Genomic DNA, 24,991 nt, shown 5'->3' with positions numbered 1-24,991 from the left:
CAGTATTCATTTTATTACTTACAGACCTGCTAGAAACTCAATCATGCTGATTTCAAAATGAATCTGGTTCTACAAGAAACCCCATTCCAAATGCTATATTACATGATAAAAACAAGTTGAAAACAAAAAGTATGGTACCAAAACCTGAGAAACTGATGCAAGAGAAACTTCTGCTCCGGAGCCAACTGTGACACAAGCTTCCTAAATATTTTCCCTGACTAACAAGTGCGCAGGGGAGGACTAATTTGCTCCCGGAGCATGTCGTGTATTATGATCCATCTATTTCACATGCACTGCCTCTGAATAATAAATAGGCTGTGCAATGCGCCACTTTGTCAGGCTTCATCTTTACCATGCTGCGTGTCCCTACTTGAGTTATTAGGAGGGAAATCTGCACGTTAGGCTACACTCTCAAAGCAAATAGGATTTGACAATTATGATGTGACGGCATGTCAGCTCACTGTCACTGCTGTTGGAGAGAGAGCTTCACTTTCCAAAAAGTCAGCTTGTAAGGATTTAATAAAAGAACAACTTCATCTACAGATTGATGCCCATGCATTTTTGAGGAATTCTACAATGGGCTTAGAAAGGATTTCATGAGTCAAATTCAAGTGAAATTAAAAATAAAAAAATGGGCAAAAATGTTTTCATCAGAATACGTATTCTGATGAAGGCCTTGCAATGGGCCAAAACATTAATGACCTTAAGCATGAAGTTGAATAAATAAAGTTGGTTTTACTGGGAGCCTCTTCAGTGTTTTGTAGATTTTGTATTTTTGGCTGTACCCGCTGTCCTTTCCTCGCTACATAAATATTTTCAACAAGAATTTCAAATGATAATTTGTTGCGTATAGTAGCTATAGTATCTAGAGAGGAAAACTGAGGAAATAACAGTAAAGAAATGTGTGTATTGTGTGTGTGTCTGTTATGTCCAGGATATTTCTTTAGTTGCTGTTGTACTCCATTTTGTAGTTGTGTAAGACTGTTCATCACATAATAGAAACTTTAAATAAAATTACAATTGGAATACTTAATCTATAGGAAGGCCAAGCCGCTGTGAATTGACTGCTGTTTTGAAATTTAAAGTTGAAATATGTCAGCTTTCTAACTGTCCCTCCATGACGTTTGCTACAGACACTTTCTGTACAAAACAATGTTGTTAGATTGTCAAAACCACTTAAGGAAATAGTAGTAGTACTAGTAGTAGTTATAATTATATTTATTTCCTTCAGCTGATGGCTCGCTGGCCTTCTCCATTGGCCTTTCTAGTGTTAAATATACAATATTTAATCACCGTCTTCTCAGCTGCACAGAAAGCCTCCCACATAGAGGGTCAGAAGTCTATTATCATTATTCCATAATAAATCAGCATTTACTTAGTCCTACAGTTTACCTATCGGTTACACATCCAGAGTGAGTCAACCTTTTTATCCTAACAGTGTCAGCTGTGTTTAAGAATCAGCCTTTATCACCACTGTTCTCGTCATATCCATCGCTGCCTTCATGCAAACGCAGCCTGAACAGAACAACCAACACTGACCACACATCCGGCTGAAATGATCTGATCTACAGTGGACTGGAGCAGCAGGAGCCAGTAGGTCAGAGGTACTGTACATCTGTAACTCCATACTAGAGCTGAACAATTAATCAATAAAAATCAAAATCGCAATATGAACTTCTGCAATTTCCAAATCACAGAGGGTGCAATTAATTACTTAAGAGAGAGAGGTGTCCAAACTGGATTTCTAAACAAGGTGTTTTGGTGCTGTGGGTAATCTTTGGTCCATGAATCAAGTACAATATTGATTTCTTTCATCATATTTCACATCTATTTTTTTTTTTAACAAAATCACTTTTCTTTAGCTTAAATCACAACTGCAATATTCTGTCAAATAATCGCAATTAGATTTTTTGTCCTACTCCATACCCGACTAAATAATATCGCTCAGCTCTACCTTAGCAGCTGCCATCAAAGTGGCCTTGAGTAAAGCAGTGACCTCCCAACTCAGCAGTCGTCAGTCTGCCTCAGTACTCATCAAGTGGCTCACAGTTCACAGGGTTGCAATTTCTTTTATCTTTAAATGGTTGCTCTGTGCAAATGAAGCCAGACTGAATTCTGCAGCAAAGTCTTTCAGATCCGCTGAAGAGTGTCGACAGGAGTCAGGAGCAATGTGAGCATTTGTAGTTTGGAAGTACTTGACTGCGTGTGTCAGGGTTTTATGTAAACCCGTCAATGAATATTTATGATTGTGTTCACTCGGCAGGGCCGACAGGTCGACCTGGCCTGTGTCTGCTCAGTTAGCAGACCAAAACATGCTGGTCATTAATACGGCACAAGATATTTCTCAATACACAGGATCTGATGTATTTATCTCTTGTGCTATTTAGGTGCTCACAACCTGAAGGCCAATCACAGAGTCATTAAAATACCAGTAGACTGAGAAAACTTTTTATAATATCAGGTACACCCAATGGACCTGGCTTACATCCAAACTTAGTATTCTCAATTTGGAAATATTGCCGCTCAGCATCTTGGTATCAATACAGAGCAAAGGCCTCCTTAACTACAGCGTGTCTCCAAATGTGGAGGATGGACCGTGTGTGTAGTGGAATAGACAATGCGGGTGTATGTGAGCTCAAACACATACAGACACACACACGCACGCAGAGACGTAAGGATACAGTCGCCCACATAAACACACACACACCAACTTTCACCTGAAAGGGAAGCTAAATGTGAGAAATAAACAATTTGAATAATTAGTCACCTGGTTGGCGGTAGAGCTAGGCGACAGACTGCAGACCTCCTGAGTGACACTGAAACTGTGTGTCTGTCGTGTGTGTGTGTGTGTGTGTGTGTGTGTGTGTGTGTGTGTGTGTGTGTGTATGTCAGGCAAATGGCTGAGGAGGCCAGGTGATGCGTCTGTCGGCAGCAGCACCAACACAGGAGTCGAGTTTCATGCAGAGAAGAGGAGAGAGCAGCGGCAAACAGAAAGACAAAACAGTCATCTCCAACAGTTCTTTGAATCTAACTTAAAGCTTGTTGGTGCACTGCAGTTTAAAAAAAAAAATGCACATTGGAAGATAATAGTATTTTCATTTTCGCAGATATTAGCAAAGTATAAAAAGTAAACAATCTGAATGGATGAGAAAGTGTGTGGCTGGTATTCTAGTTATTTATTTTTCATGAAGTGTAAACTGCATTGGTAAAACTACTGATACAATGCATTAGTAAATACCATTAAAATGGTTATACCGTCCAAAGTAAGAAAAACTGTGATACGATCTTGTATCCATAATCACTCAGCCCTAATGCATTCACAACTTCAGCCACCAGATGCTGTTCAGCCAAGACTCTTCTCCATCTGGTCTCTTCACCTCTTTCTCTGAATGACTCGGAGGAACCAGACTACGTGAATAGAGCTGGGATCATTTCACCCACTCGTCATCACCAATCCAATTCTGCCCATTACAAGGAAAAGGGAAAGGTGGCCTTCAGTCAAGGTTAAAAAGGAGGGCCAATAAGAGACGGCTTCTCATGAAAGCAGATTTTATGGTCAGTGGAATCTGTCACACGAACATGTAAAAGTCTATCTTCAGTGTTCCACCTCCACCGGATGATGAAACCAGATTGAAATTTAAAGCCTTAACCCAGTTTATTCAGGGCACATATCAGTTTGGATATATTCAGACGTGAACTAGGAGGGGTAATTGAGAGAGGGGGGGTATCTCACTGTTTTATGAGACGGTGCATTTATGAGGAGCCACTTCCGGTCAGTCATTGTATCACAGGCTTCATCTCACTCCCACACGTTTTCTGTTAAAGGGCAAAATCCTTTTGTTTTCATTTGGATCATGAATCGGGCCTTTATAATTACTCAGACCACTCTATGGCTGTGTTCAGTTACAAGTTGCCATGGCTACATAGGCTGGTTGCGGCCAATATTGTTGAAAAGCTGCTGATAGCCGATATGATGTGCAGATATTCAATATCTTTAAAACTGACCATTTTCATACCCCCTTAAAAAAAGGATTCAGTTGTTTCCCCCAGAACGTTGGTGGAATTTTGGTGTCCGTGAGGAAAAGACACAAAAACGGCATTTGGACCATTATGGGACACTAAAACTCTCCATAGAAACCCAGACTAATGAATTAATAAACCAATGAATAATTAGCAGCTTCTTAAGGCAGGGTGAGGCAGGTTTCATTGCAGAGTAAAATACTCACACATCCCACTGGAATGATTTCTCTGGTCAGCAATCTGATTTGAAAAATAATAATAATACTAATAGTAATAAAAAAAAAGAAGAAAAAAACATTCACTAGCTGTCATTAGGGAGGAAACTCCATCCTCTCAGAGTTGGATGACACTGACAGGTCGATATCAGATTTTTAATAGAAACTGATATGTCAGCCCAATTCAAAAGAAACTCTCTGACATCATCTCCCATTGCCTAGATAAACACAGGGAGCTAGGCAGAACACTGAGACATTACTCTGAAGACAATAATACCTGTGAGTTTACAGGATATAGATGGGAAATTTTGTCAACAACTATGACTAACAGTATTCCCTCAATACATTTTTCTTGCTCAAAGTCAGCTATGTTACCCCCACTGCTGTTGGCCGTGATAAATGATAAACATTTCATACCCCCTTCGCACAAAAGGCACCGCAACCACAACACAATGGGAACCAGCTCTGCTTCAAGCACCGAAAATATACACCAGGCATCTACTGAGTGACACATAGTTTCCAAGTGCAAACCTGCAATCAACTACAAGAAGTCATTCACACACACAATCCTCTCCTCCCACAACAGCTACAGCAAAGGCATAACGCAGTCGGTAGGCATAGATGACCAGCATCAAAGTCAAGAAGCAAAACAATGACTGGTAGACGGGCAGAAAAGTTGGGCCATCTTTGATATGAGGTACAGATCTGGCCCTGCAGACCAGAAACAAAGCAGTATCAGTTCTGCCGAAGGCCGGCATCACACTTAATGTGTTGACTGCTTTACTCTCTGATGGCAGCTCATCAATTTCAAACAAGAGAATCTGTTACCGCTGAATCATTGCGTTGCAGATGCATTGTGCTGCAATGGTGTCACATGCGCTCCACTTATGCGTTGATAATGCGGAATGTGTGAATGTGTTTTTCCCTGTTATCTTGCTAGTCCTCTAAAGCTATCTTGATGAAATCGCTTCATCAGTTAATCCCAGTTGCAACAAAAACTTCATCAATAATTACATCGATACGTTTGAGCCACAAGATCCTTGCGTGGATTTCTGTACACTTGTTTGTAGCAACACAAATGCATTAAACATCAATTGTGATCCCGGAGTAAAACGGGGTTCTCAAAGCTTTCTCCCCATTCTGTCACACGCCCACAAGTTATTTTCGGATCTACCTCATATTTTAAAACATCAGAAACTACAGAGCTCATGCACATATTCAATGATACGTGCACTAACAGTGCAACACACATAAATGCAGAAATCTGTTTTCTATAAAGTGGCTACTGTCTCACACACGTTGATACACAGTTGACATGACAGCACCACCTCCTGTCAATGCCCCAAGCTTCCTGGACACACAGCATGGGACACTGGGAAACACTGAGTAAAAACCATGAGTGTCTCAGACACACACACACACACACACACACACACACACACACACACACACACACACACACACACAGAAACGCATGGAACTGACCAAATCAGACACACACTACCCGTCCAGTTATAGCTTACTCATGAAAGTGGCTCACTGCACATTTGTGCCGGTGCTTCCCCAGTATTGTAAAGTGTGAAGAGACTGGCAGGGGTAAACCAAGAGGCAAGTGTTTGTGAGCGTGTACGAGTATGTGTGCGTGTGTGTTTGTGTTTGTGTGTCCGCTCTGTACATCATCCCCATATGGCACACATCAATGTTCCCTCTGGAAAACACTAGCTATGATTTGGCTCTAAACAGAGGGGATTTCACTTGCTGAAGAAACAGAGCTTTTGTTCTGAAATGTGGGTACTGGGGGAATCTGCTGCAGGGAAGGTAACAAAAAAAAAAAGAAGAAGAAGAAAAAAGAACTGAGAGAAACCAATTCTACAAAACAGTATTTATGGTGGTAAAAATGTGGTTGAGAAAAATAAATGTCTGCATTTGTAGCTTAAGAGTCAGAGATAGACCTCCAACATGCCGTACTGCAGTACACATTTCAGTGTCTCTGCACTATGTATAGTAGGTAAAAAAAAATCCTGTTCCAGGAGTAAAATTAAGACTCTATTGGGAAATATGCATCTTAGGCACTCGGCTCACAAGGCTACAAATTCTGCAATACAGTAAAATCAATGTCTAACCCGCCTCCAGTCAAGACCGGTGGCATGTTAGGTCATCTAGCGTCACATTAGCACTCCTAAGCCCTAAAGTTGCATGACCAAATCATCAGATGGGAAATCAATGAAACCTGTCATGTACTTAGGTACGCATAATCTCTCTGCTTTGGCCTGCTTTCAACGCTTGTTGAGGGGATTGTGTTTCCTATGGGACTGTTTTGTATTATTAGGGGCCAGGGATAATTTTGCCTTTCAGACCAAGATTCAGTCCTGGTTGTTTTCTCAATATCAAATCCAACACCTTCTGCAGTTTAAAGAGATCCACTTATTTGGATACTTGTATTCGAGCCAGTATTGGCAAATTGCCATAAATTTGTTTGATTTGGATGAGCAATAAGGCCAGATGGCGATTATCTTATTGCAATTTTTAGTAGGACAATGTCACTGGTGGGCGTCAATGCTGCTGCATCAACGTATCAATGTTGCTGCAGGCTTAATGATAACAACACCTGATTACATGATCGCAGGTTAAAAAGGCTTTAAAAATATATACGGTAACCTCAATATCAGGCTGATATTGAATAAAAATAACTGCAGTGTTGTCCACCTCCAATATAATAATGTGATGCAGTTTGTCTGATTAGTAGTAGTAGTAGTAGCAGCAATTTCTTCATCACATAAGCATCACAAGCAATGCAAGATGCAGTACCGAATACAAACAGGGCAGCAGCACATACATGCACAATCATGCATGTCTATACTAAGCAGACAGGGCAGACCCAAATCCATTATGATCACTCCACAATTTCATTGCACTGGGGACACACGAGCGTTTGAACCTCTCTGCAGACTGAACCTATTACTGAAACAGCTTCTGTGTTGAATCAGTACACTGTTAAGTGTGTGATCTATATTATTACATAGTTATTATATAATTGATCAATACTATACTGGCAATTAAAGTAAATTGATTCTAATGTGACATTTTGATCAGATTCTGCATAAATATGCATTAATATGTTGTTGTTCTTATCATTATCATCTCCCTGGGTCTCAGGATGGTTCTGGAGGAAACAACAAATACTTCTAACTTTTGGAATTTTTTCGCATGGAAATAGTCAAATTTGTTGAATAATAACACCTCAATTATCAGCACCTTCAATCCAAAAATATTGGGGTTGGCCATCAAAGCCCATATTGATCAAACCCTAGGAAATACATGCATAAAGAAAAAAGATCCAAAGGGAAGGCCAATGATAAACTACTGGATTTGAATGCTAAACACAGGTAAAGGAGGCCAATGGGTTTCTGGGCATCAAGGCTTACTCCAGTTGGCAGTGCGGCGGTTTGGATTACACAATGCTCCCAACGGCACGCCCGCTTTGCCTGGAAAACAGGTGATTCACTGCTACGGTGCCAGCCAGCTGCTGCGGCAATGGCCTCACTCACCCCACCAGGAGGCATGAGCATTGCTTATCAGGAAAATGGCTGTCAGTGGGAGGATGGCAGTGATAGCATGAAAGAGTCGGTGTAGGATGTTGTGGTCAAGAGCCGGCCAGTCCCCAGGCTCAGCAAGAGGCAGTGAGACTAATCCTTATAAAAACAATGTCCAGGGGCAAGTTCATTGAGCAAACTGAATAATTAGGCATAGAGGGCCCTTTAAGCCCATTTCCACTGACTTCACCAACAATTAGACATTCTCAACAAAGGCCTGCATTTAATCACTGGTATGCCAGGTAAAACGGGACTCAACAATGGTTCCTGCTGACTGAAAATAGGCACTGCTGTGCATCCCTAATCCTGATTTCCCTGCTGCACACCTGAGCCTCATTTTGACTCAAACTGTGACTGGATGAAAAAAACAATCCTACTCAGGATCCGAAATTAACACTCACCAGGCGCCAAATGCTGCTAAAATTTAGGCGATTATCAAGTCCAAGAACAGCAATTTGTTATCAATTCAGATGTAAATGTGTTCATTTTCCCAGCTGTTTAAACCATCTCTCTCTACTATAGACTATATGATTGTTTAGAGGTGCTGCGGCCAATTCAGTATCTCATGCATCCTCAGCTGGCAAGTTCCAAGATCTTTATCCATCCTCTGTCCTCGATGTTCTTTTGTTTTGGAATCATACTTCAGCTGCTAGGCGTTACATCAAACGGCTATGGAGGACACAGGAATGTACAAAAACGCATATTGAGAAAGACAGTTTGTCTTTGGTGGGTCAACTGCCAAAATGGCTGGTAACTTTTGGAGACTATAACATTTGAATGCGTTTTTTATATTGGTCTTCGCCAGTTTCAAACTTTGCCCCTTCTGGCCACTGTACACTCTCTCTGACTGTGAGCAAATCAAAATCAACAAAAATCAAAGTAAATCAATGGGTGCCCGTTACACTGCTCTACTCAAAGCGGTCTAGTCTAAACTTCTGGAAACATTTCCTCCTGTTTATCCACTGTCTGGACGGTTAACTAGCCTAACGTTAGTTGAAACATTATTCCCATCATGTGGTGACACACAGCGGGGGTGAGGCCACCAAAAAGGAACATGTGAGACAAAAAAAAGCTCTATTCCATGAGTGCGTGCAGTTTTAAAATAGAACTAAATCTCCTGTTGCCTCATTATTGAATGTTTTACAAAGTGCCTGATTCTGTGCACGAAATAGCATAGTGTGATATTTCTATGAAAAAAAAATGAATAACCATTATGTCTGCTGGTACAAAATAATTCTTGGCCGGTGATTTCTTTTTTAGTTTACCAGCCCTTGGCAGTTGAGCCAAAAAAGCAATTTCAGACACTGACCCTCCATCACATTCTAAGATGAACCGTTTTCAGAGAGTCTCACAAATTTGTATAAAGTATTATTGTCACTGAAGGGAACATTACAGCAATTACAGCAACTCAAAAATCAATAGTCGTGTCTACTAGCATCATTGTGGTACAGCGTAAGTGCAGCTCAAGCAATGTGAAGGATGATTTTGAGTAGGAGACTTTATGAATGCTGTGTGGTTATTTTACTGTCTACAAGTTATGTCAAAACCACCATAGTTCACCACCATTTAAAATGTAACAGCTGTAGACAAGCCTACTTAGCCTATCAAACACTGCAGCGGGGGTGTGTAAGACCTACAGCTCTGCTACGGAACAGTACTATATGGCACCGTTGTGTTTAAGGCTCCTATATTGTACTGTAAAAAGTCTAAAATATTACCTTCAAGATCTGAGGTTACTTTCTTATAGCTGGAGAAGAAGGAAAATACAATGGTGCCAAGCAAGTTCATTGCGCCCCCCTCTGAAGAACTACAAACCAGATATGGGCTGCTCTGCTGAGCCAAGAGTGTGACATCACCCCCTTTATTCACCAAGCATGGCACAGTAGAGTCTGGGGAACACTTAACAGGCAAACCACATCCTATAAGTCCCCAAACAAACTGTCAGCAGAAACAGTTGAGTAATAGACCCGCAACACCACACTTATCCCACTTGTCTTATTTTCCAACAAATGGACGTTTATGAAATGGGGGTAACGCGTAGGGCTGGTAAATGATGCTGCATTGTTGACTAAATGTTTCCACAGCGTCTGCTCTGAGTCAAATGTGACTGCTGCCTTGAATGTGCCATTAGTGTCACCCCAGAGAATAAAGCCTGCGTCAACAGCGACTGCAGCTGTTTGATGCATCGGTGTGACAAATGACCTTGTTCATACCTGGCATTTAAAAATCGCTATACAGATAGATGTCCCGTCTACACAGTGCACCCACTACTACGACGCTACTTACAGAGAGAGAATTCTGTTTCAGGTCTTCCATGGGTACGTTCACCCGTTTTTAAAAACGGCTCTGGGGCCTCATCTGGTTCTATGAGATGCAGTTTGTGACTAAATTGGATGCGAGGTATAAATTAGCTATTAACAGTGCAGACTACGCAATATTACAAAAAATGTCATAATATAACTGCTATAAATCTGAAATGATCTGTTCCACTGATCTTAATCCTCTTGCAACGCTCCAAGTTTGGTTTTGGGTTCAGTCCCAGTCTACTGAGAATTAGAGTCGATCCTGAGAGGGGCCTGCTGGCCAAAGTCCAGGGGAATACACAGACTCTTGAACCTCTCCACATCTCACTGCTCTCCTCCTTCTGATTGGTCAGGCTTGAAATGAACCTCTTTAGCCATCCTCAGCTCAGACTGGTATTTTTCTCCCGCTGGAAAAAAAAAACCCTGGACAAGCTGTTTAGTTGTACTTAAAAGCCTGTGCACCTAATTGATCTAGTTGGCGAGGAAAAGTAGCTTACAGTACAACAACAACAGCACCCAGAAAAAAAACACCTAAAAAACACTATTTAATTTAGTAGGAATAACACTGCAAGGTTTTGCCATCTGGAGAAGTTGAGATATTTGAAAGGTAATAAACATATTTACATAGTATAATTGTCATAATTGGGATCACAAAGAAGCGCCGGTTCCAATTATAATTTTCATTTTCCATTCCTTGTGGCTGAGGAAATTAACCTGAATGTATGCTTGCAATATCAACAAAACAGAATCATATTATTTGCATGTAACTAAGAAATAACAAAATTAGGTTTGGGGGCCGTCCAATCAATAAGAGAGCCTTTAGTCATTTAGAATAGTCAAAAACAAAGTGAGGTACTGTAGAGAAAATATGTACTATGTATGTATGCCCTTTGTATGTTCCAATGTATTGATTATCATGTGCTCATCATGTGCTTCCATGTGAGGGTTTATGACTGTCATACATAGAAAAGATGCTATTGTTCCTTAGACACACTGATACAACATGCGTACAAATACGACAGTGTTAGGATCATGAGACGATGCTTTGTCTGGGGGGGGGGTCGGCTTGCAGGTGGCTTGCAGGTGGCTGTCCTTGTCCTAGGAGATATAAGCCTGGTTAGTCTAACCCTCGTTAGAGAACTGCACCATTCCCTTTGCTATGATGTGCTTCTCTCCATGCATGTATCATTAAAGAAGCCACTAAATCAACGGACGGCGAACTTGTCTTTATTATAAAATTATTCATCAATTGGCGTCACGAACAGGATCCCAACAGGAGTCTAGAGGAACTCTGGTAAGTAGTTTCTCCGCTCTGACGGGATCCACAAACCTGTATTGAGAATTGAAGGATTTCTTGAAGTTTATAATTGTAATTGTTTAGATGATCTGTGTATTGTTCTAAAGGAACATTTGACAAGTCCTCTAAGGGCTGTGGGGCCTGCCTATAGGGTGGGGTAAGACCACTGGAAAGAATCTATGCTCCTTCTAAGAATCCTTCATGATCTCATCTAAATTGATTTCCTTTTGAGAGGAAAAATTGAGGGAGTCACTCTCAGAAAAGTTATAGCGCTATACACCTATACTGAAACTCCATAAGGGGGGTTTCTAAGCTTCCGGTGACTCCGGGAGATCTTTTAAGTAGTGATTATCTTTGAATAGGGTAAGGCACACTTAATCGTATACTGGTTGACCCGAAGTGTCACCAGTGTGAGAGTGACTATTCAATATCAGACAACGCTGCTTGATTCTGTGTTTTCTTTGTGGGGTAAAAATACAGTTGTAACTGTTTTTAATGCTTATGGTCTGACTACAGCATGTCTGGCTGTAATTGGAATGACAACTCTATTTAATTTCCCCCAAACTGTTCAAATTACAGAAAACTCATTTGCTGTTCAACTGACTTAAGTGAAACTGCTTCCTCACTCATCTATAAACCTCACAGGCCTAAGTAAAAAAGAAAAGTAAACACCACAAGTAAAAAAATATTTACCCTGTACCCATAATGCTCTAACCAAGGACTGATGAAGGTCTTACACAGCCAGACTTGGCAGGCTTCCAAAGCACATCTTTGATTATTCATCTATGAACACAGGCAAAACCAAACAGGAAAGATGGCTGACTGATATGGCACTCATCCATGGCCAGTCTATCCACACTATTTGCTGTAGGTTTTTCTTTCTTTTCTTAGAAAAAAATCTCAAAAGGAAAGTCTCAAAATGATCCAGGGTCACTGAAAACAAACTACAGGAGAAGTGCAGGGCAAAGGCAAACAAAGTGATTGTTAACAAATGTGTTGTGTTATTTTACCAGTAATGGCAGAGACATGGCAGGCTCCGGTTCATTTAGAGGAAAAAAGCTGTTAAGTCTATACTGGAAAATAAAGATTTACTCTTCTATAAAATAAAGCATTTTCTCCAGCCACAGTCTCATAAGCTCAATCCACACTTGACTGATCAACCGTGAGTCGCCACAAGTGACCCTCTGTGAGCAAATAGGTCAGATTCGGCACAACACACTGGACAGTGGACAGTGGGCTGAGGCTGGGATGACGCTGGTTCAGCATAACCAAGACAGATACTGCAATTTCAGTGGGTGGGGATGCGGCTGGCATCTCCATTGTCAATACAAAATATGTGCAATACAGTGCCAAACTTATAATATAGTGTTTAGAGGAAAAGTGAGGTAAAATAGGAGGTTTACCTCTCCATCATCCCCCCTTGTTGATTTTGAACAACTGCCAAGATCTCACTGCCCTTTTGTGTTATGGAGATAGAATCTGGGCAATCTGCAGTCCACTAAGACTCATTTTGTTGTTGTCCAGCTGACACCTCTCCAATTTTGCCTTTTTTACTGCAGTTGACAGCTGATATTGTATCCAACCACATGTTAAACTCTGGGACCAAGTCCCAAATTTTAAAAATACATCAGTGTCAATGGGTAAAGCCTGACACCAGTACTGTCAGAGTTAAGGGTTTGTTTCTCACTGGAGTCACCCATGTTAAAAGTTAGATGAAAAAAATACAAACGTTCTGCAGGACACTAATGATTTGTTTGCCTTTCTGCACCATGCCTTTCAGACCAGCAGCAACAGCGCTACACACCCTCAAAGCCAAAGGGAAAAGGAGCATTTCCAGCAGACACACAGAGAGGGACAACAATCCTCAAGATCATTTGGGTACTTCCACAAATTTGACGTATAGTCTTACTGTATTTTATCCTTAGGCACAACGCACATCTCATTTAACTCAGATGTAGCCGTTTACTGAAGCATGGCATGGAACATGGCTCCCATCGAGGTCTATCAAGTCGGCATTAGAGTTCATTAATCGCTGAAAAACCCCAACACCCAGACAACCGTTACCTTATTTGTGGAATGGAGCGCGGTTGCACTGAGTGGCTGGGCACCAGATGCTGCCAGTTAATTGCCCTGTGAAAGCAGCATGCTGAGTCAGCTTGAAATATATATACACTGTACACATTATCATGGAGAGATGCACATGCAAATGCAGGCGCAGGCACACACACACACACGCATGTTTGCTTTATTACACTTGTGAGGCCATTCCACTAACTTCCATTAGTTCCCTAATGGTAAGGCTAACTCTAAAATAAGCACTTTCCTTTGTGTGTCCTGACAAGAGATTTTGTGGTGATTACACTGCACCTGGCAAGTGGCTTTAAACCTGGTCTGTCTGTCTTACGCACACAGCGTCTCTCTCTCACACACACACACACACACACACACACACACACACACACACACACACACACACACAGAGAGAGAGAGTCAGCTTTGCCAGGTAAACACATGTGGAGAGGAAGTGGATGGTTCAATTACAACAGCTCCCTGGACTGACAGGATGCATCACACATCAGAGTGAGTGAGTTACTCTGCAGACACACAGCCAGCTCCACTCAGCGCCAACACACAGCATGACTGGCAGCCTGCTGGTGTGTATGTGTCAGAGTGAGCGAGGGAGAGAGAAAGAGAAAACAGAAAAGTGTGAGATAAAATAGCAAACAACCCCTTCCAAAAAAAAAAAAAAAAAAAAAAAAGAGTGAAAATACAGCAAACACTAGTATGCAGGCAGACAGCGAAATTCAGAAGGAGCAGAGAGAAACAGGGAGAGAGAGAGTGAGAGAAAGAGACAGAGAAAGAGAGAGAGAGATGTGATCATGCTGCTCCTGCCTGATGCTGAAGTGGCTGCCGCAATTATGAGCAGCAGAGAAAAGCGAAGAGCCTGCAGGACAACAACTATCCATGAAGGATGCTGCCTCCCCGCTCCCCCTCTGCTGCCAGGCCTTAACTCCTTCACGCTCTGCTCCCACATGCCTCCTCGGCAGCCGATGTTGGGGCAACTTATCCCCAACCCTGGTAAGTACTGACAATGTAAACATGTCACACCAGCAGCAGGGCCCCCACCTGCGACTGTGTGAGGCACCATCCAAGCTTACACTTCCACCGACATTGGTGCAAGCTAGCACCTCTCTGGTGTGGTGTAGTCTCTGTCCCCAGACGTTTTTAATGTAAAACCAATACTAAGAGCAATAATACAGCGTATGGGCATTTGTGAGGCCATGGAGGCGGGAAGTAGTGGATTCAGCAAGAACAGGGATTAGCAAATGGGACAAAAATGTGGATGATATAATCGTCTGTAAGGCAAGAAAATCTTATAAATAAACATACTGTCCTTTTGGTTGCAATTGCTGGCAAAATTGCCCCGTGTTGCTTTAAAGTTTTGCCTATGCATCATGACTTTAAGATACAGTATGTGTTTGAATATACTGGAGTGAAACTGACTGTCCGTGATGATTCTGCAGCTTGGCCAACTACAGTGAGAAGAGAAGATTAAGGAGCTATTCCATCACTATGTGCTGTCATATATCACCATCCTATCCAGCTTCTTACCTTATTGCCGAGGGAAATGCAGCCTAGGATGTCTGCTGATCTTCACAGCTGAAAAGACAGAAATAGCGGACGTTCATGAGAAATTCATACAAAATGCATAGGTTTACATACATACATAATTTTTTCTCAAAGTACAAATGTAAGCAGCAGCTCTGGAAAATTGGAGCATTATTATTCCATAGAGCACTTAAACCGGCGCAAAATGCTCAGCAGTATATTTATAGCAGCAGATATTTGTAGTAGAGTATGCCATATGTCGCACTCTTAATAGGGAGCGCTTGAGAATTAAGATACACTCAAGGCAAAACATAATTGCAATATACAAAATAATTAGAAGCTTGCTGTCAGGAGTCAGGAGGAGACTATTACAGCTGGTTAAGTGGATGAATGCAAATTAGGTCTAGTCTTATACACAAAAAGCATGTTCATCAAACAGAGCAATGACTAAGACATAACAGTTGCAGTTTAGTATGCAGCTGCATAAGAATATTTTCTATGCCAGGGGGAAAAAACCTCTGAAACAGCACTGAGACCATATGACACTAAAACTCTCCACTGAGCCAATGCAAATACAGTGTAGTGCTTTCTGGCAGAATGGCAGTTCCCTATGGAGGAATATTCAGCACAAATATAAATAAATAATGAAACGGTGACATGTTAGAAATAAATATGAATTCTTTATATAAAATAATGAATCTATATAAATAGACAATTAAATATATAACATTTATTTATCTATTAATTTATTCAGTTCAGTGTCACAAGATGTGGTGTGTGCAATGAAATAAATATCTTTCAATTTCATCCACCAAAACTAGTGGGCGGGTTCTAACCTGTTCTGACCTTCAATTGGTGGTTGAACTTGAATCGACTGTTCACGCCTATTTCAAAATGGCGACGCCCAGGGCAAATGTTTACTTAGAGATTTTGCGTGATATAGCCTAGTAGGAGACACCTTCACATCAGTGGACAAAACAGAAGCAACTGGTCATTCTTCTGATTTCTTAGAACAAGTTGAAGGCCTCTCTGAAGCATTTGTATCTCTGACTATGACATTGATGATGCCTTACTTGCAAACCTGGAGAACTTGTACAGTGAATAATAAATTAATAGGTAAATGTGTATAACAAGAGAGGTTATAGACTAACAGCTACAACCATACTACATCTAGTTCTTTAGAGCTTTATCAAATAAATGACTGTTTATACCCAACTTACAACACACACTGAGCCAAGGAGAACAACAGCAGAATCATTATATCAAGATAGTATTTTCTAAAAAACTAACAACCTTATTTCACAATACAATCTGTAGACACTGTACACAGTCTACTTGGACCTAATCCCAAGTAAAGACAAAGACTCTCACCTAAATCTCATCCAGCATACTACCTAATTAGTATGCAGTGGAAACATAACAATCAACTATCAACACATCAAGCCCAGTCTGTAATGCAACACTGACAATATCATATGTAGTCATGTATGGCATGGTCTGCAATCAGTTTCTCATATCTGGTGTTTTACTGCTGTTAAGCTTCCAAACGTTTTGGGCTAGAATAATCAATACAAGGCCAACTAGAATATTTCACAATAGGCAGTATGGGTTATTACACATACCCAGGGTCTACAGTATTATGCCTGCAGCCAGAGTTAATGACATGAGCTGCAGCCGCACCACTGACAGGCCGGTGACTGATGGGGGACAACTGAGAGACACTCTCAAGGTGGAACATCTCAGCAGGGAAAAGCAGCGAACTGCAGGCTCTCACTTACATCCATGTGCTTTCTCCCTCGGGAGATCTCGCACGCAATGCACAGTTACACCCATACTCACACAAACACACTCAACAAGCTTGTAGTATAAGCAACAATGCCTCAACAATGCAAAATTGCACAGAGGTAAGGGGATTTGTTTTGACGCACAGTAAATGTGTGCTAAGATTCTTCCTATTTTCCCAGGCAAACAGGATTGCTGCATCTTAATCTTTTTCTTAAGACCGCCAAGAATTCCAAACAATGTAATGTTAGAGGGTCAGGGCAAATCAAAACAGCTGCATTCTGATGAAAGCAAACACTGGCCAGTGCCGCTAATTGCTGTTAACTGATCTCTGTCCTGTATCTGATTACCTGCTTACTCATCAGGCTCCCGCTGCATAGCTCAGCTCTAGCCCTGGCGGCTAGCAGCAACAACCTGTCCCTTGAGCACCATTGACTCGCTGACATTGGCAGGGAGGAGAGAAAGGTTTTGGGTTTCTGCCGGTCGGTAAGTGATCGACTCATTTTTGAAATTCCACTGAGGAGGTCAAAAAGCCTATCAATGCATGGCCACTCAGAGCAGTGAGAGAGAAAAAAACAATAAGACTAAGGAAAACTGCACAAATCACAGTCATGTATAGTCTACTCCTGTTCCCATCCCATGCTATATCTTGTTTAGTGAGATACCACATAGCCCATGAACAAAACTTCACTGTCTAACATGGATAGGGGCATTGGGTAAAAAAATGAATAAATAAAATTAAAATACTACTAGACATTGATTGGTAGATAACGAATTAGGTGTTCTATCATTTACCTCTTCATGCTTCAATGCTTTGCATTCAGAATACGATTCAATTGCATAAAAAGTGGCTAAATGCATCATATCAGCCTTCATGGAGTAACATGACATAGAAACAGACTGAAACAGGCTCATAAAATCATGATGAAGCCAATTCTGTTATTGCTGAAATGTCAGGTCATTTCAATATTTAGCACTAACGTTACTTGTGTGCAGCTAAGCAATTTTGCATATGCCATTCAAAGCTTCCCAGTCCTGTACAACTTTAATTTGAAAGATTACAGAAATAATTGTCGATGTTAGAGTCAATGGTAACAGTCAATAAGTACACTTCTTAAGTACGTTTTTTCTGTTTATTTTCGTTTAGTGCTACCTACGTAGCTTACTTGCTAGCTAGCTATGCTAACTCAACAAAACGATGCAACATTGTGAAAGGTAACACCAAAAGCAACAAAAAATATACTATTTGACTTTGGAGCTAAGATACCACTATACAGATGCAGTAGGAGTCTCTCACACTGCCCACAGTCAGTCAGAAAAGGAGACACTCGTCAACCAAGTTGCTCTCAGTGTGAACGCGGGGTAACTCATCAGAGAGGAAAAGCTGACTATAGCTGAAATCTTGGGCGAAATTCACCAGTCAATCATGTACGAGCATTGCTGTATGTCCTGCCTATCAATGTTATATAACTTATACTACAGGGAGCAATCAGTTTGCTCAAATCGGCCAAAGGAAAGCAGCAAGACGATGTGGTTGCTGCAAGTGTGATACAGTGTTTCCCTACTCAACATCTGTTAATTAAGTGTTTTCCATGTTTAGACTCCATGGCAATAAGTGGTCTCTAAGGCACCAAATATTTGGGACCCGTGTTATAATAAACCCACCCTGAATCTGCAGGGAAAAAATACCTCCTCATAGAGCAAAGAAGGACACCACGGCAAAGGCATCCCTTGAAAGAGCTGAAAATAATCCAAGAACGGAGAAATGCCCAGGCTTTTGCCTCCAGGAAAATAAATTGGAGCACTGAAATTAAACAAAGCATGCTTGAGGAGAGAGAAACCTTATCTCCAGCAACATAAAAGAGACATTTGCATTCTTGTAATTCTGTATTCTGAGCCTGAGGGGAATTGCTTTGAGCAAAATCCAACTATCTCAGTTTAGGAAACACTACCAAGGGATGTATAGTATCTCAGGCTGCAGTAGTTACTTAGCGCTGAGAAACTCTACCGCTTAATTGCCAAATTAACTCTCAATATATTAGGTTAGATTTAAACTTGTAGTGATTCTGTGATAATTCAATCGCATACAACACAAAAAGAAGAAACATAAGGGTGGGAAAAAACTGAAATCACATCCCTGCAAAATGGGATTTAGGCCCAACATGTCTCTGAATGAGCTGGCATCAATGTCACTACACAGCTATATGGTGACTCATTGTTCGTTGAATAGACTGAATTCCTGATTTTTTTTCCCCCTGGCAGTTATGCTGTGGTGGGAAACTCATCTGGTCCCCTGGGGCTTCCAGAGGTGGGGCGCGGGGCTACATCGCCGCTGGCAGTCTGAGGGAGCACAATATGCCACTTGAGACTCCATTGTCCCATCCATCAAGTTGCTCCATTAATCTCACACTGCAAAGGTGGACAGAGTGGGGACCGTTCAGACAATATGGTGCCAGGGAAACACCTTGCTCCGGACCCAAAAATGAAGCTTTAATAAAGTTGCCCGCTATGACTTCTCACATTTCCACTCTTGTTCACAGTCAACACAGCTGGATTATAAAACAATATGAAAAGAAACAGCAGCACGTAGTTAGGGCAAAGTAGCAACTGAGCTTATTATTTTTCTTAGCCTTGTATTGTCCCGGGGGGGGGGGGGGGGGGGGGGGGGAGTTTGCCGAGCGTGAAGGCGTGCTCTTTTTCAGCAACACTGCTTGCTTCACATTCATACAGTTACACACACACACACACACACACACATACACACACACACACACACACACACACACACCTGGGAGCTGCCCAGTGAAATTTCTGTTGCTGCCACTGAGCAACTCCACTAAAACAAATGGGGATTGAGGTGTGGGGGCGAAGTGCCTTGCTCAAGAGCACCTCAAAGCTCAATGGTAGAAGGGGGGAGGATTCCTCATTCCCACCCGCACTTTCCCCGCCAGTTTAGGGATTCACACAGGTGACCTTTCAGGCACAAACCTGCTTCTCTAACATTTAGACACCACTGCCCCTGATTTGAACAACCATAAATCCAATCAGAAGCTTCATACGTGCTGTGAAAATGTCTCATTTCAAACTCTAACTGATCTGCTGAGTCAGGGGAAATTCAGCATCTCAACCTAAGCCTAAGAACTTTATAAATACAGGTGCAAAATTCCCCTCTGAAATACATTTAGGCATTTAGCATTCTCTGGACCCCATTCAAATCGTGGATCTAGTGGAACGTTCCTTAATTAAGAGTACATCAGTACCGCAGTGGGCTCGGTGCAGTCGTTCTGCTAGGACATAATTGTCCATCCAAGTATGTCCTTTGGGCAATACACTGTAGCGTCAAGGACAACCCAATCATTTCATTCCCCCAGAATCAGCAAACCTCACCTCCATCAGCTTCAGAGCGGTGCATCGATGAAACTCAACACCGCAGCCTAAACAGCCCTAAAATGGAGAGACAGAGTGACCCTTTCTCTTTCATCAACAACTATTCAAAACCTCAGAAAGGGCAGAAAAATAGCCTGAGCCAGCCGCCGCTCACAGATTCCAGGAAACAGGGCGAAATTTGAGGAGCAAGGACTACTGGAAAACAAACTCGGGACGATGCTAATGCTTTCTAGTCCTTCGTAGCAGGGGATTAAGGTTCTAAATCATGGCAAACATCAGAGCTCAGCCCTGCAGCGTGGACTGACTGAAGCCCACTAATTGTCTGGTGTCTTCCGCCACTCTCTCATGGATAAGTGGCAGATCCAGATATGCAATTAGCTAAATGGGTCTATGGGATATGGGCTTAATAAATGCAGGGGGGAGAGCTCCATGTGCGGTTGGGGACTCATTACCCGCCCCCCCTCTCGCTGGGAGCCACCTGTCTAGAACTGCACTCATCATATAGAGCTCATTAGCCCTTAGGAAATCAGTCCTATACAAAAATACAGATAGGAACGAGACTTTACTGCCAATTCTGGCATCCATGCCGCACTGCTAATTAATGTGCATTGCTACCTGGCAAACAGGCAAAAACCAAATAAAGAGCTCTAATCAAGAAAAGCAGACATTCATATTCTCCACCACCTGTTTGAGGCTGATAATGTGACCTTTCAGTGCAAACACTCGCCTGAATTTCACAGATATCCAGGAGCAGGAAGTTAGCTATACAACTTCTGAAGAATCCAGCAGTGCACCACTACTGACAGCAGCAACGCCTCCCTCTATGGACACAAACCATCTGCTCTCGCTGTGTTTTGTGTGTATGTGTAAGAGTACAGTAATAGAGATCAATGAGAACACAGTCTCACAGAGAATCCCATCCTGAATAAAGAACCAGGAGGTTCTACCTCACAGAAAATCGAAGAGTGCTTCACTGACGTGCAAAACAGATCAAAAAGAAATGACGAAATTTCCCTGTAAAAAATAAAGTAAAAAGAAAATGGCAAACCATGAAAAGGAGGCTGCCTGCTAATCAATACCTAGTGACAGTTATGGCAAAAGGAAAAGTGAAATCTTTTATCACTTTTCACTGTAGACTGATAAAGTGATTGATGATAGTGCTCACAAAGCTTCAAGACAGAAATCCATTTTATCTTGAGTGCTGGAGACAGCTGAGGAGGGGATATGCCATTCCCATCAATGCCATTCATCAAGAGACAAAAACAAGGTCGTGGTTCTCATTAAACAGCAACAGAACACACTGTGCCGATGTGAGGCAGCTCGGGACTTTGCTCCTAGGCGTGCTCAATTACATGAGAGATGTTGTGGGTCTCAAATCAATTTGGATGATGAATCTAGAATAGTGCACACCAGGTCAAAGGATGCATACACACACACACACACACACACACACACACAGACAGTAGTGAGCAGAAATAAGCACACTCATACACAATGATCGTTTCCCTGAAAGCCAACACCACCCTGCCTGTGACACCTCTTCTAGTAAATTAACCCACACACACACAGTGACAAAGCGCCGTTTGCATAGCTCCAACATGAATAATGTTTCTTAAAACTACAGGCTGCGATCCAAAATGGCCACTCGTAAGCTTTAATGAGCGTGGGGCCCTGGGGCCCAGGGCAAGACTACATTTACTCAGTTAGGGGGCCTGGCTGAAAAAAAAAACAAAAAAACAAAATAAGAACCCCTGAGCCTAATATATTAAGTTACTCTCATCTCTTTCTCTTCATGGTGGGCTCCTCTTTCACTGCTTTTTTTTTTTTTTTCGAGAGAGTTCAGGACATCTGCAGAGCAGCTGTTGCTTTGCCTCACATGCACACACATGCAGACACACACACACACACACACACAGTCGTTACATGGCTTCCCTGTCAGAGGTGAAGGGGTCAGGAGCCCTGTGTCCAGACACACCATTTAATCTTGGCTAGGTATGGACAATCTCTGGAAGTGACACACCACACAGGCACTTTTACACACAAAAATAGGCACAGACGCACACACAGACAGATTTACATGCGTGCACACACACACACACACCAGACAGAGCCCCTCTCGTCTCTCCTCTATACAAGGCAGCCATTCGACCCTCTCTTGGGAGGGCAGAGATTCTCAATGATTAGTCCTGCCCTCCCAACAAGGAAGGGAGGGGCCCGGCTACTAATTCAATTACAAAGACCCTCATCCCTGCTCCAGCCCCTCTCCCAATGCCATGAATGGACTCAACATGTCCATCCAACTGGGGGCCAGCAGCAGAAAGGCAGCGATGTGTTTACATTAGTGGTTTACATTTGGTTTCTTGCCCTTTGTGTGCTTGTGTGTGCGCACATGAGTAAAAGAGAGATTATGTGTGTGTACTGTAGGTCTCTCTCTTTCCCACTCTGTCCCTTTGGGATAGATGTGTGTGCTTATGCGTGCATGTGTTTAGGTGCGAATGTGTTTCAGGTTTTAGGTGTGCGTCTGTGTGTGTGTGTGTGTGTGTGTGTGTGTGTGTGTTTCCCATTGCTTTTTGACTGACTGATGTACACTGAAGTGTGACCAATTGAAGTGGTTGAGTTTCATTCTGCTGTTAAAGCTCTCTGATGAGCACAAAAAAATGGTAAAAAAATAAACTCTTTCAAGGTTTGCTGGCAGTGTTTTCTCACTTTAGGAATTCATATAGAATTCACATCCAAAATGCTTAATATCCATTTTGAAAAACAGAATGCAGGAAGTTTTTAATTTCAAAATATTTAGTATTATTGCAGTTATTTCAGTATGATTAGGAATATTTCTGGGCACACCACGTTCATACCACAAGGTTAGGAAAGGCTGGCATAGGCATAACACTGAAAGCTCAAAATGCAGTTCTATAAGAAGCAAGAGAGGCTAAGGCTGCAAGACGGTGTGTAACAGAAATACTCAATTGGAAATCAAGGGATTATACTTGCTGTGCTTTATAGCCTTAAAACAAATTCCCATACCATTTCAGATGATTGCTTTCTGAAGCTTGCATCCTGCTCTACTAGTCTCTCTTAGGAAATTGCATTTACACTGTTCGTCTCCTCTGTAGCAATAAATAAAATGACAACTCTGCCCCGCATTACTATCCTCTGAGCAGCCACTATAACAGGTGAGGATGACGATAGCATTCCCTGAGCCGACATCCGCTGTTAATAAAATTGTAACGAAAAGCCTACATGAAATGTTACAATTATGGTAGAAAACTTTATTGATCACGAACAAATCATCAGCTAGCTGATGAAATGCTCTGTAATGTTAGCAAGCAAACCTCTTCCACGATACATCGGCAAGTTTTTGAGCCAACAGACAATTTTGCTGGTAATCATGGCCAACATTCTCACCATAGGTCTCTTACTTGCCCCACATTACGTTATCCACATTGATTTTTTTCTCATTTACCAGCACCCGTCCCTGCTGGAGGCAATATTTCCCAGGAGAATTCTCTTAAAATGTTTGTTTACAGCTTTAGGACCTCAAAAGAAAGGGCATGGCAGAAAGGTCCTTTCTCTTCAGCAAACACAAGAGCTGAACAGAGCAAGTTTTCATAGAGAACAGAGAGGAGCAGACAGAGGCAGGGAGAGGCACAGGGGGCTAAACTGTCGCTGTCACTATGGGCATGGCTGGCATGCAGCAGACTGGGTTTAAATGACACTACCCCGCATGCGCTCGCTCACTCATTGGGGTCAAACAGGGCACCCATCCTCTCGTCAATACGGTCTGACAAAAAAAGCAATCATATCAAAAAATGTTAACTTTCAGTAATTAAGAAAAAAAGAATGACATGTACACATTGTGTAGGTCTATAAAGGGATTTGAATGCGTTTTATAAGCCCAACGGATATGAAACGTGCTCAATCCGCAAAGAGACACACCTTCAATATAAAAACAAAACAGCAACAAAACAAAACACTGCAGAACTGCAGAAGTGCAAGGCTTTCATGCGACAGCAGCAGCAGCAATACCAGTCACTTGGCTCTCCCACTTTCTTCTATCTATCCTGCTGAAGCTGCATGGGAGTCTCCAGGGAAGCTTACGGAGGCTCAGAGCTGAGAGGTTGGGGCCTCGTCCAACGATTCACTCAGGTCATGCTGGTGGTGGAGATACCAGCTGCCAAGCATTAATGACATAGCAGAGCAGCTTGAATCGAATCCCACTTGCTCGCCCCATGGCAGAGTATGATAGATAATGTGTTCTGGTTACACTGCTTAGCCGCTATGCATGAACCCCATTTACACCTGGAGGTAAAATGTGGATGAAAGATCAAGTTGGATGCTAAATAGGGCTTGGCAATAGGAGTAATAGGATTTCAGTCATCGGTCAGTGCATCTGTAGCTGTATTTTGACTTGGGTCCATATCTGGCAACAATGTGCCATGTTAACTGATAATCAGGTTGACTGCTGAAACACAACTGAGCCACAATGTTCTGGATGTGCCCTATTACTGCTAATAAAAGCCCAACTAGACATATTAGTGCCAATAACCTAAGAACCTATTCTGCAATGTTCAACTGACCAAGAATGAATACAGGCAAATCTAAACTGTGACAACTACGGCCCATGTTTTTGCATATATCTCATCCAGACCATGGTTCCATACAGGGGGGGTACAAAATAGTTGTTGAATAAATTTTGAACATTTGAGGGGGGAAAATGACCATAAAATAAAAAAAAAAGAAACACAAAACAAAGCAAAACAAGAGTGTAGTGTCTTCTGTCACAAG

General features: G+C 42.0%; 1 protein-coding gene across 1 annotated transcript in view; it reads right to left on the bottom strand.

The window, feature by feature from the left end:
* The window catches only part of tln2a (talin 2a), a 94,078-nt gene extending 79,000 nt beyond the window's left edge, over positions 1-15,078 (bottom strand). Inside the window, exon 1 of the mRNA XM_071910512.2 lies at positions 15,041-15,078. The gene's annotated coding sequence lies outside the window, so the exon portion shown is untranslated. The remainder of the gene's footprint in view (positions 1-15,040) is intronic.
* Positions 15,079-24,991: the final 9,913 nt, after the last annotated feature.

This window comes from Centroberyx gerrardi, chromosome 1 (assembly GCF_048128805.1).
Source record: "Centroberyx gerrardi isolate f3 chromosome 1, fCenGer3.hap1.cur.20231027, whole genome shotgun sequence".
NCBI classification, from domain to species: domain Eukaryota; kingdom Metazoa; phylum Chordata; class Actinopteri; order Beryciformes; family Berycidae; genus Centroberyx; species Centroberyx gerrardi.
The sequence above is the reverse complement of the archived record's forward strand: the minus strand, read 5'-3'. Positions and strand labels throughout refer to the sequence as shown.